We start from the raw sequence: 10,754 nt of genomic DNA on the forward strand, positions 1-10,754 counted from the left end.
GAAGGTATTAGGCATCCTCAAGTTCATTAATAATGGTTTCAAAACTTATGATTACTTAGGCTAAGTGTAAATATAATATTTTTAAATGTTTGGAAAATAGTTTATAAATGTTGCTTAGGTCTTAAATATAAAAATATAGTAATGTTATTCAAAATAAGATTTGTAGATAATTTGCCTATGAATAATAGCCTTTTAAAAGATGATTTGACAAATGTGATCTTTAGATAAAAAATGATATTATATGAATATGATGGTGTAGAAATGCCTAGACTTATACTCTTAAATATGATGAAAGGCCATAAATTTCTTTCTATTTTTTATCACTCTTTATTTAGCCAATTTCGGTTTAAAACATGTATAATTGGGTAAATCTAAAATGTTTATAAAAGTACAATCGGAGTCATATTTTGTGTTAGTGATGTTTTGAAGTTCCTAAGATGCTGAGAAGGGAAGATGATTCCTTTAACCCAAAAATATATAGGCATACTATTTGAAAATCAATTACTCAAATAAGCTATCGTTATAGATATTATAGATAGTTTAGAATATAAATAGAAATTACGTAATTAGCGGGATTAACTACCCATTATACTAATACTAAGCCGCTTAATTCTATTAAGGTTCATTCTAGCTAAGAAAAACCCAAAACAAAGTAAAATGTTAATTGCATAATACAAGTTAAGCACACAAAGTAAAATAAAAAGGGAGGAGAATAGAATTAATGGGTCACTCCATTTATAAAGCCGCTACTACAATTGCTCGTTGAGCCGGCTTCTCGCCTCAAAGAAATTTTTAATATGTTCTTGCGGCTCATCATCTCGTCGAGCTTCGGTTCCCGCATTTTTTTTTTTTGCCTCATGGCTGGCCGCGAATGTAGCTTACATGGAGGAGGTCATGTTGGGATTTTTGGCCCAACGCCAAAATACGTTGGAGAAGACAAGTCCGAGGACTCGTATACGATAGTCATGCATAAAACGAAAGAAAAAATTAGTATGTAATCAACGAGAGTGGGTTAAAGCATGTAAAATATAACTCAAAATCTACATAGCGATTAACATTCGTGCGACTCTAACATGCTGGGAGAACGAAGAGAGTCCCATTTAATAGATAATTTCATATTTTGGAACCAAAACATCCAGGAAGAAGTAAAACAAAGCCGGAACATTAAGCAATACCGATCGATAAACAATATGCATACGTCATACAATGCGAGAACATTTTAAATAAATTGATCATGGTATTTTACCCCGAGTTATATCTCTAGATTTATGTATTAAATGACTTCAAACGTATTATTATGAGAGAAGCATTTTACTTTCTTTGCGAAGACATCATAATACGATATTTTGCGTCAAAGGTGAATTGAGTTCTCAATATTTCTACTCGAGTGATGCTAACACATTCATCGACTAACCAAAACGAGTCAAACTAATTTTACCGAAAGAAAACACTAACCAAGATAAGAAGGAAGTTACCTCTTTCACACGTATCCAAGAGAAGTTTAGAAAGAAATGAACAATCCTTTCCATTTATTTCTTCCAATCGAGCAATTCCAAGGCGAAAGGAAGTTAGTTTGGAACTCTAGCCTTAAGGTAAAAAGAATGAATCGTTCCGCAAGTTACCTCAAAGACGTGATAAGGTTATGACTAAACAAAATGCAGATTTCAACCTTTCAAGATAGGAAAACAATAATAGAAATTGCGAGTAAAATGTCTTCATGAGCTAAAAAGGAAGAAAAGGTTCATGCTTTGTATACGGGGGAGAAAACACAGTAAAACAACAGTAGATGAAAAAGACAGAGTCTTTGGGGTATAAATTGAAGCCACAGTAAAACAACAACAACAGCTGAAAGCAACGAGAAATAAAACGGGAAAGTAAGTAACAAACTGGATAACAACTCTTACTACACTTACTATTTATAACATGTCTTTTTAACATTAAAACTATGAAATCTGCGTAGATTAGGATTCAAATTGACCATAAGATTAAGTCCTCATTATCTTACACATGATAGCCGTTAACCGAAAATGTTTCTTCATCGCACCTACTAGTTTGATAGTCGAATTGACGGTTCACATGAATCCAAACAATATGCCAAACGAATCGACAAGTAAAGGGAGGATGGGCAGAGGTAATGTGCTAAGTTTTAAACCGAGAAGTAGATCAAGAATGAGAAAGCACAACAAAAAAAAAAAAAAAAAGGTATTGAATGGAACGAGGGTCGATGGTTTGGCAACTCAAATCACTTATCTTTTTTTTTTATTTTTTTTTATGAACATAATTTAGACTCAAGCAGACTTATACAAACCGATATGCAACTTGAAATGTTATCTTTTATATGGTATATGGACATGTACATACTTAGGGTGAGCTTATGCTATCAAATACCAAACAGCCACTTAACCAAATAAGAAAGGTGTGATCAAGTCATACTAACAAAAACTACAACTGACCATGATTGCATTGAACCATACTAAGTATCCAAATGAACTAGCGAACATTTAAACCAGCATATGACCAATTAGTGTTCAAACTAACACCTTATAGGCATCTTAACTAGATAGAACTTACTCTAACGAGATGCTTAATAAGTTATTAGCTCGACATACTAACACATAGGATAAGTTAATAAATGAACAAATCTAGCGTGTATGATTCTTAGACCGACTACATGATTGATTGGACGCTATCTTTGTATTAACTAAGATTAAGCTCGCCTTCGACAGATACCAACACGTATGTCAACTAACACACAAACGCGAAATGGCGAAACACGCGAAAATACTAAAATAAATAAAAAGGAAGAGGGTTACCGACCTTCTTCGGTGGCGATGGCGGGTATCGATGTCTCGAATGTCGGCTCGAACACGACGAACCCGAACCGGTTAAAATAACCAAAATTTCAAATGTAAAAATGAAAGTAAAGTAATATGTTGTTTGTATTTTTAGAGTGAGGCTATGGCTATTGAAAAAAAAAACCCCCCGAAAGAACCCCTCGGGAGGGACTTGAGATCGCATTTATAGGAAGTAAGGGCTAGGGTTTCTCGGATTCGAAATTTGGGCGGGGTTTTGAAAATTGAAAAAATGATTCGAGATGGAGTCAACTTGTTCAAATCCAAACGTTAGTGCAAACTTGTATGAAAATGGTAAGGCAAAAAATCACCATGGTGAGAGCTTTGGACCCGTCCTTGAAAATGGAAAGGGAAAGAAGAGAGAGGGCTGCGTGTTTGCACTAAAATGGGTGGCACAGTTCTGCCATGGTTGAAGGTGGTTTGTATGTTAGCTAGAGATGGAAAGAGGGAGAGAGGCGAGAGGAGAGAGAGACGAGAAAGAGGGAGGCTGCGTGTTTGGCCTTTGTTCATTAGGTTTAGAGGTGAAAGAGGAGGTTTGGGCCGGGTCGGGTGTGATAAGGTGTGGATCGGGTGAGAGTGGTAATGGGCTGGTGGTGACGGTGAGTGGTAATGGGCTACTAAAATTGACCGAAAAATTCGGGCCATTTGTTTGTCGAAATTTTGTGGCCTTTTTCTCCTTCAATTTAATTCTTTTTGGGTTTCTAATTTAACAACTAGTACAATGAAGACAATTAATAATTAGTATGTAGAAAATAAAGATTTAATAAAGTATAATTAATTTAACGAGCACAAAATTCGAAAATGAAACGATGACGAATCATTTGAAATTTGTGATAAAGAAACAAAGTAATGTTGATAGAAAATAGTGAAGGAAAGTAATGATATTAATAGTAATAAAAATAGTAGCGAAAATAAAATATTTAGATTTAATTAATTTAAAAGCCCAAGGAAATAAATTGGAATAAAGAAAGGACGAAATTGGGTGTCAACATATGTGACTACCTCTAGGTCTAATTCTAATGCTCACTTACTTGTCAACTATGTCTCTTATGATCATCTATCTCCTGCCTATCAAGCTTCTCTTGCTGCTTTCTCTGCTATTGTGGAGCTTAGATCTTTTATTAAGGCTAGCAAGGATCCTTTGTGGATTCAAGCTATGGAGGCTGAACTGGCTGCCCTGGAGGAAAATAACACTTGGTCCTTAGTTGACTTACCTCTTAACAAACATCCAATAGGATGCAAATGGGTGTTCAAAGTAAAGTATAAGTCTTCAGGAGAAGTGGAGAGATATAAGGCTAGACTAGTAGCCAAGGGTTATAGCCAACAAGAGGGACTGGATTATTCATAAACCTTTTCCCCTGTGGCTAAAATGGTTACAGTCAGGGTTGTTGTTGCTTTAGTTGTTTCCTGTTCTTGGTATGTGTTTCAAATGGATGTTCACAATGCCTTTCTTCAAGGTGACTTGTTAGAAGATGTCTATATGCACATTTCTTATGGCTTTTCAAGCCAGGGGGAGTCAAGGAAAATGTTCATAAATCTCTGTATGGTCTAAAATAGGCTCCTAGACAGTGGAACCTGAAGCTAACTGAAGCATTGTTGGATATGGGTTTTGTGCAATCCCACTATGATTATTCTCTGTTTACTCAGCAGAAAAAGAATGATATTTTGATTGTGCTTATGTATGTGGATGACTTACTGGTGACTCGAAGCAATCTCAAATTGATTCAACAAGTAAGACAAGATCTTCAAGCTAGGTTCAAGATGAAGGACCTAGGTAAATTGAAATACTTTCTTGGTATTGAATTCTCCAGGTCTGAAAAGGGAATTCATCTATGTCAAAGGAAGTATGCACTTGAGTTAGTCTCAGAGTTGGGATTGACTGATAGCAAACCATCTAGTACACCACTTGAGTTTAATCACAAGATCACATCAGTGGAATATGATACTACTGATTCAACTTTGGGTCAGTTGCGAGAATGACACCTTATTATCAGACAGCGGTGGCGATCAAAGAATTGTAGGAAGACTTCTCTACTTGACTATGACAAGACTTGATCTTGCATTTGTGGTTCAAATACTAAGTCAACATATGCATGCACCCAAGGCCTCACACATGGAAGCTGCTAAGAGAGTGGTCAGATATGTCAAAGGAACTGCTGGCCTTGGATTGTTTATGCCTTCATCTGGTGATGCGAAGTTGACTGCATATTATGACTCTGATTGGGGTTCATGTGTTGAGACCAGAAAATTGTGACGCTGATTATCCGTGAAGTTTGGAAACACTTATATCATGGCGAGTCAAAGAAATGACATTTGTTTCCGCAGTTCGTAGGAAAGTGAGTTTGGCACATGGCATCTTTATTCTTTGAATGGATTGTTTAAAGAGTTAGGCATGAAGCTGGTGTTACCTATAACTCTATTTTGTGATAGCAATGCGGCTATACATATTGTAGCTCATCCCATTTTTCATGAGAGAACCAAACATATTAACATAGACTGTCATTTTGTAAGGGAAAAAATTCAAGAAGGGTTGATAAAGACTGAACACATTGGCACAAAGGAGCAGCTGGCAGACTTACTCACTAAAGCTTTGTGCAGACCACAACATGACTATTTGGTGTGCAAGCTGGGGATGAAGAACCTGTTTTCATCCCTCAGCTTGAGAGGGAGTGTAGAAGACTGTGGGTTTAGCTGTGATATAACTTAAGCTAAAGGACTAAAGTGTAAATATTTAGCTGTCATTAGAAGTTAGTTAGCAAATTAGTTAGCACTAATAATCATTTTAGTCGGTTAAGGTGTATATATATTTCATTTCCTCCTGTACAGATGATTAATTCAATTTACAAAGAAGATATTTTCTTCATCTCTGTAGACCTCTTCTTCCTCTCTCTATAACTGCTCTTCTCCATTGTTGATCCCTCTTAATAGTTTCACTTGTAACTCTTACTTTTACCTATAAAATGGTACTAATTACAAGCTTTTTCTTCATCATTTCTCATCATTCTTGAATATACCCCTTATTAATCTCATAAACACTGTAGTCATGGCGATGAATACTAAAGCTAGCACTCTTCTCCCTACATTAGTACTCATTTTCATTTTCTTTCACCTCTCATTTGTTTCTTGTCGCAAAATATTAAGCAACCGTGGGGGAAATGGCTTCACTTTTGATCTTATCCACCGTGATTCTCCTTTTTCACCTTTCTACAACCCATCAAACACTCAATCAGACCGTCTTCGAAACGCCTTCCATCGATCATTTTCACGGGCTTCTTATTTCAAGAAAAATTCCTTTGCTACTAACAACACAATCCAATCAGATATTTCTCCAATTGCAGGAGATTACCTCATGAAAATTTCCATCGGAACTCTGCCGGTGGAAATTCTAGGCATACAATACGGCAAAGTGAATTAACATGGACGCAATGCAAGGCCTCTTTTTGATTCATATAAAAGCTCTTACTTATAAAACCGTGGGGTGTGACGCTGAAGAATGTACATCATTAAAGCAATCTTCACGCGTGGGAGGAAATATTTGTGAATATCAAACGTTTTATGGTGATCAATCGCACACTATTGGTGACCTTGCTTTCAAAAAGTTCACGTTTCCTTTTAGTTATGGTAACAACGTTGACATTCCTAACGTTGTCTTTGGTTGCGGTCATGACAATGGTGGCACTTTTAATAGCTATACTTCTGGTATTATTGGTTTCGGTGGTAAAGTTTCAATTATCAACCAATTAGGTAATGAAATCAATGGGCAATTCTCTTACTGTTCGATCCCAAATGCATTAGAATCATCAACTTCCAATGTCACAAGTCACATCAACTTTGGCAGTAGTGCCAGCGTGTCAGGCCCTAATGTTGTTTCAACTCCCTTGATAAGAAAGGAACCATCAACATACTACTATCTAAATTTGGAAGGAATCAGCATTGAGAACATGACATTAGAATTCAAATCTTCTAAAATTACTTCTTTTGCTGTTGTTAGTGGTGGTGATGGTCAAGTTAACGTTGTAATCGATTCAGGCACGACGTTAATGCTTCTCCCTAATGATTTTTACACTAATTTGGAATCAGCGCTGGTGAATTCGATCAATGCTACTAAGAAGGACGATCCTCCGGGGCCTTTTGGACTATGTTACCAGTCTGAGAATGGAAATATCGATGCTCCAAAGTTTGTTGCACATTTACTAATGCGGATTTAGAGTTGTCACGTTCGAGCACGTTTGCACAAGTGGAGAAAGGTTTGGTTTGTCTTATAATAGTGCCCGCAGAGGACATTGTTATTTTTGGAAACTTGGCGCAGGCCAATTTCTTAATTGGATATGATCTTGTGGCCAACAAAGTCTGCTTTTTGCCTACAGATTGCACCAAGTACTAAGGATTGAAAGTTATATATGATGAATTTGGCTAATTGCCTAAGCTTGCTAGTGTCATTTTATAATGTTATCAGCAAATGTTGTTCTATTCTTGATGACTTGTACACTTATTTCATCTGATGCTTACTAATGGATATCTTATTATGTGTTCAATGAGTAATTATTGAGTCTTGATGTTTAATTTTGATTCTTTTTCCTTGTTATTCTTCTGAAAACTTAACAGCTTTGCCAAGATTGGATCCAATTAGTTGGAAACATTCTCACTGAATTCCCTTCTGTGATTATCATTATACTTGATTGTCGCATATTTTACATATATTTCTCCATCTCAAATTGACTAAATATATTTCGATTCAAATTTCAGTTGCCAATTGTTTCTGCTACTTAGCTCTATTATGTGTCGCTGAGTTGATGTTCTTCTACAACTTCCATTTTCTGATCTTGACCACAAAATTTAAGAAATGGTTACAGTTTTAAATAACATTGATCATGCCATAAATTGTTATCCTAATTGCTCTCAGGTAATTATGAAAGAGAAGTTGAGTAATGGTGAGACACCTAATGAACAATCTCATGGCAGTGTTGCTTGGGAAGGAGATGTGTAATCTCAAGTATTAGAAAATGAAAAAAGTGGTTATGTCCGTGGTTTAGGACTTGGTCTAACCCCTTCTCTATTATGGGGCAGTAAATCGTCCTCACGAAATATAGCTGTTGATGGTTTGTCTAATGAGGCTGCACATAAGTTAGAACAAGAGATAAGTAAGTTAAAGAAGTTGAACGAAAAATAGAATGAAGAAATATCATTGATGAAAAGGCCGCAGGAGTGGTCTTCACTTACCCGGCCAAAATACGCAAGGGCGGGGAGGATTCCGCATAAGCGGCCCCGCACCTGCACTCCATCATCTGCAGATGCGACCTCTCTTCACCCCATAAGTTCTCGCACCTGCGTACCAACTTCGGCAGAAGCGGACCCACAAGTGCGGCTCCCTATCCGCAGGTGCGCGTACACCAGCATCAGAAAATGAAGCCACTTCCAAAATTTCGATCTGACACCCAAAACTCATTTGAGACCTCCCGGATACAAAACCAAATGTGCAAACTTATCATAAAACATGCTACGAAATCACTCCCGCACTCGATTGTCCCAAAAGAGGTCGCCTTGACCCGGTGTTGACCCAAGTCAACTCCAAAACAACCAAAACCAATATTACCAACCAATGACCCAAAACACAAACAATCTCCTTGGGACCCGAACTAACGACTTGACCAAGTCAAAATCACATTCTGGACCTAACAGAACTAACAGAATTCGATTCTGGACGCAATTACCCAAAAGTCAACCTATTGATCAACTTTTTTTCACTTATTTAACTTAGAAATCTCTAAAATCCTCAAAATCAACCAAAACCAACCCGATTTCTTCGGAAACCTTGTCACCCATCCCTGCAAGTCATAAACTCCGAAATGAAACTACGAAAAGGATGACTTGGGGAAAAAAGATAAAAAGCCTAAAATGACCAAACCGGTCGTTACAAATCTGCGCACTCATTTGAACAACTCAAACCAAAATACAAAAAAATGAAGCGTTTTATTTATGATAATTAGAAAATTTATATATTTTATCAAATTTAATACCATTTCCAAGTCTTTTTAATATAAAAATTTAGAATTTTCTTGTATAGTGACATAGCAATGCATTAAATGTTCTTTTCATATTATCAAGTTTTAATTTCAATATTTTAAGTTACGATTAATTTTAATTCTTCAGCAAATGTCTTCTTATAGCTACTAAATATTACTAATATATATTACAATGACACAATTAATATTTAAAAAAATTCATTATTTCCTTATATATTCATGACATCAGAAATGTAGTAAATTCAATTTTCAAATTTTTTAGTTTTTAGTTAAATGACAGTAGAATTTTGTTTGATATTTTAGAACTCTGAATTAAACTACTTAGATCTTCATATCTACCAATAAGATTTTTAACAACAAGAATCAAGGTATTGTATTGCAACAAATGGTTAATATTATATTAACTTGAAAGAACCTTTCCCAAGTTATATAACAAGACATGTGATACTGACTTTTTGCATACTAAGCTATAAACTATAAACACGTAGTAATAACTAGTTATATAACAATAGCAAAAAATTTGGGGTCTTTAACTCTTGGGGGCCTAAAGCGGATGTTTTAGTGGCCTTACCCTTGAGCCACCCATGTTAATATCATACCTTTATTACCACGAGTTCCTCCCTAGCACAGTGTAGCACAAACAAAGTTAAGTCTCCATGCAAAAAGAATAAACAGAAAAAATAAAAGGGAAATGAAGACAAAGAACAACACTCACTTGCTCGTTGTGTTCAATAACTCAAGTCCTTCTGAACTAGGGAGTTCTGTATACTCAACAGAGATAATAAATATAACTAGAAATGCTAAACAATCAGAATATAACGACAAAAAGGTTGTTGCTCACTTTCAAGTTACAACTTCTCATACTGAACTTATCGAGAGGGGTTCCTAACGCTGGGATATTCTCTTCCAAATTGTTTAAAGCAAAAGATGACATGGGAGTCGGCGGATTGCAGAGTTTATCCCTTAAGGACATATTGTCATTATTTATGTTGGAGTTAATGGGAGAAAGGACCTTATTAGGTGTAACCTTACATGCTTTAGGGGAGCTGAAACAATCAACAATACTCACTTTTTCCTCTGCATTGGTTTGTTTGTCTACAAGACTAAACAGACAAAAGTCTTCAAATTTATGTGACCCTTGCACTTGTTCTAAATGAACAAACTACTAGTAATTAATAGAACAGAAATCATGGTTAAATAACTATAGTCTTAACTGTCTAGTTTATAGTTTTGTGCTTGTGTAAACATGAGTTATGTAGTTATTATGTTATGTAGCATGAGTTGTGTAGTAATTTTTAGATTTTGGTGAGTTTTTAAAGTTTTGTCGTATCCGGCATATTTGTGGGATATTATGATACATATGCCAAGCGAAATCTAAATTTATGCTGAGCGAAATCTTAACATATGTCATACGAAATCTAAACTTGTGCCGCGTGAAAAGTGTTGAAGGGAAAAAATTAAAGACCATAAATTTGAGGGGCAAAAATTAAAGACCACCATGAAATAGGGACATTTTGTGCTAATGACCCAAATTTTTTTCTTTCTTGTGTATGCCATACCCGTTTCATTTTTTTTTTTTTTTTGCGCGGATTTCCTTCTTTTGGGGTGGTCTTTAATTTTTCCCCCTCAAAATGCTGGTCTTTAATTTTTGTCCTTCGCTTAAAAAGATGGCTGAAAATACCCTGAGATTCTGGGTTCGAACCCACACTCAGTAAAAAAAAAAGGCAAGGCAAGGCTTTACAAAAAGCCTATCTTATGCGGCACACTTTGCCTTAAGGCATAACTAAAAGTCTGTTGCAAAAGGCAGACTTTTTACAAAGTCTTGCCTTGTGAATTTTTTTTTTTTTTAATTTTCATGACTAAGCCGGGGTTCGAACCC

At 35.9% G+C, this 10,754-nt stretch overlaps 1 pseudogene; it reads left to right on the top strand.

Moving 5' to 3' along the window:
• The first annotated feature begins 5,895 nt into the window (after positions 1 to 5,895).
• On the top strand, positions 5,896 to 7,508 carry LOC132066574 (aspartic proteinase CDR1-like; annotated as a pseudogene).
• Positions 7,509 to 10,754: the final 3,246 nt, after the last annotated feature.

Source organism: Lycium ferocissimum, chromosome 1 (genome assembly GCF_029784015.1).
Source record: "Lycium ferocissimum isolate CSIRO_LF1 chromosome 1, AGI_CSIRO_Lferr_CH_V1, whole genome shotgun sequence".
Classification (NCBI taxonomy): Eukaryota; Viridiplantae; Streptophyta; class Magnoliopsida; order Solanales; family Solanaceae; genus Lycium; species Lycium ferocissimum.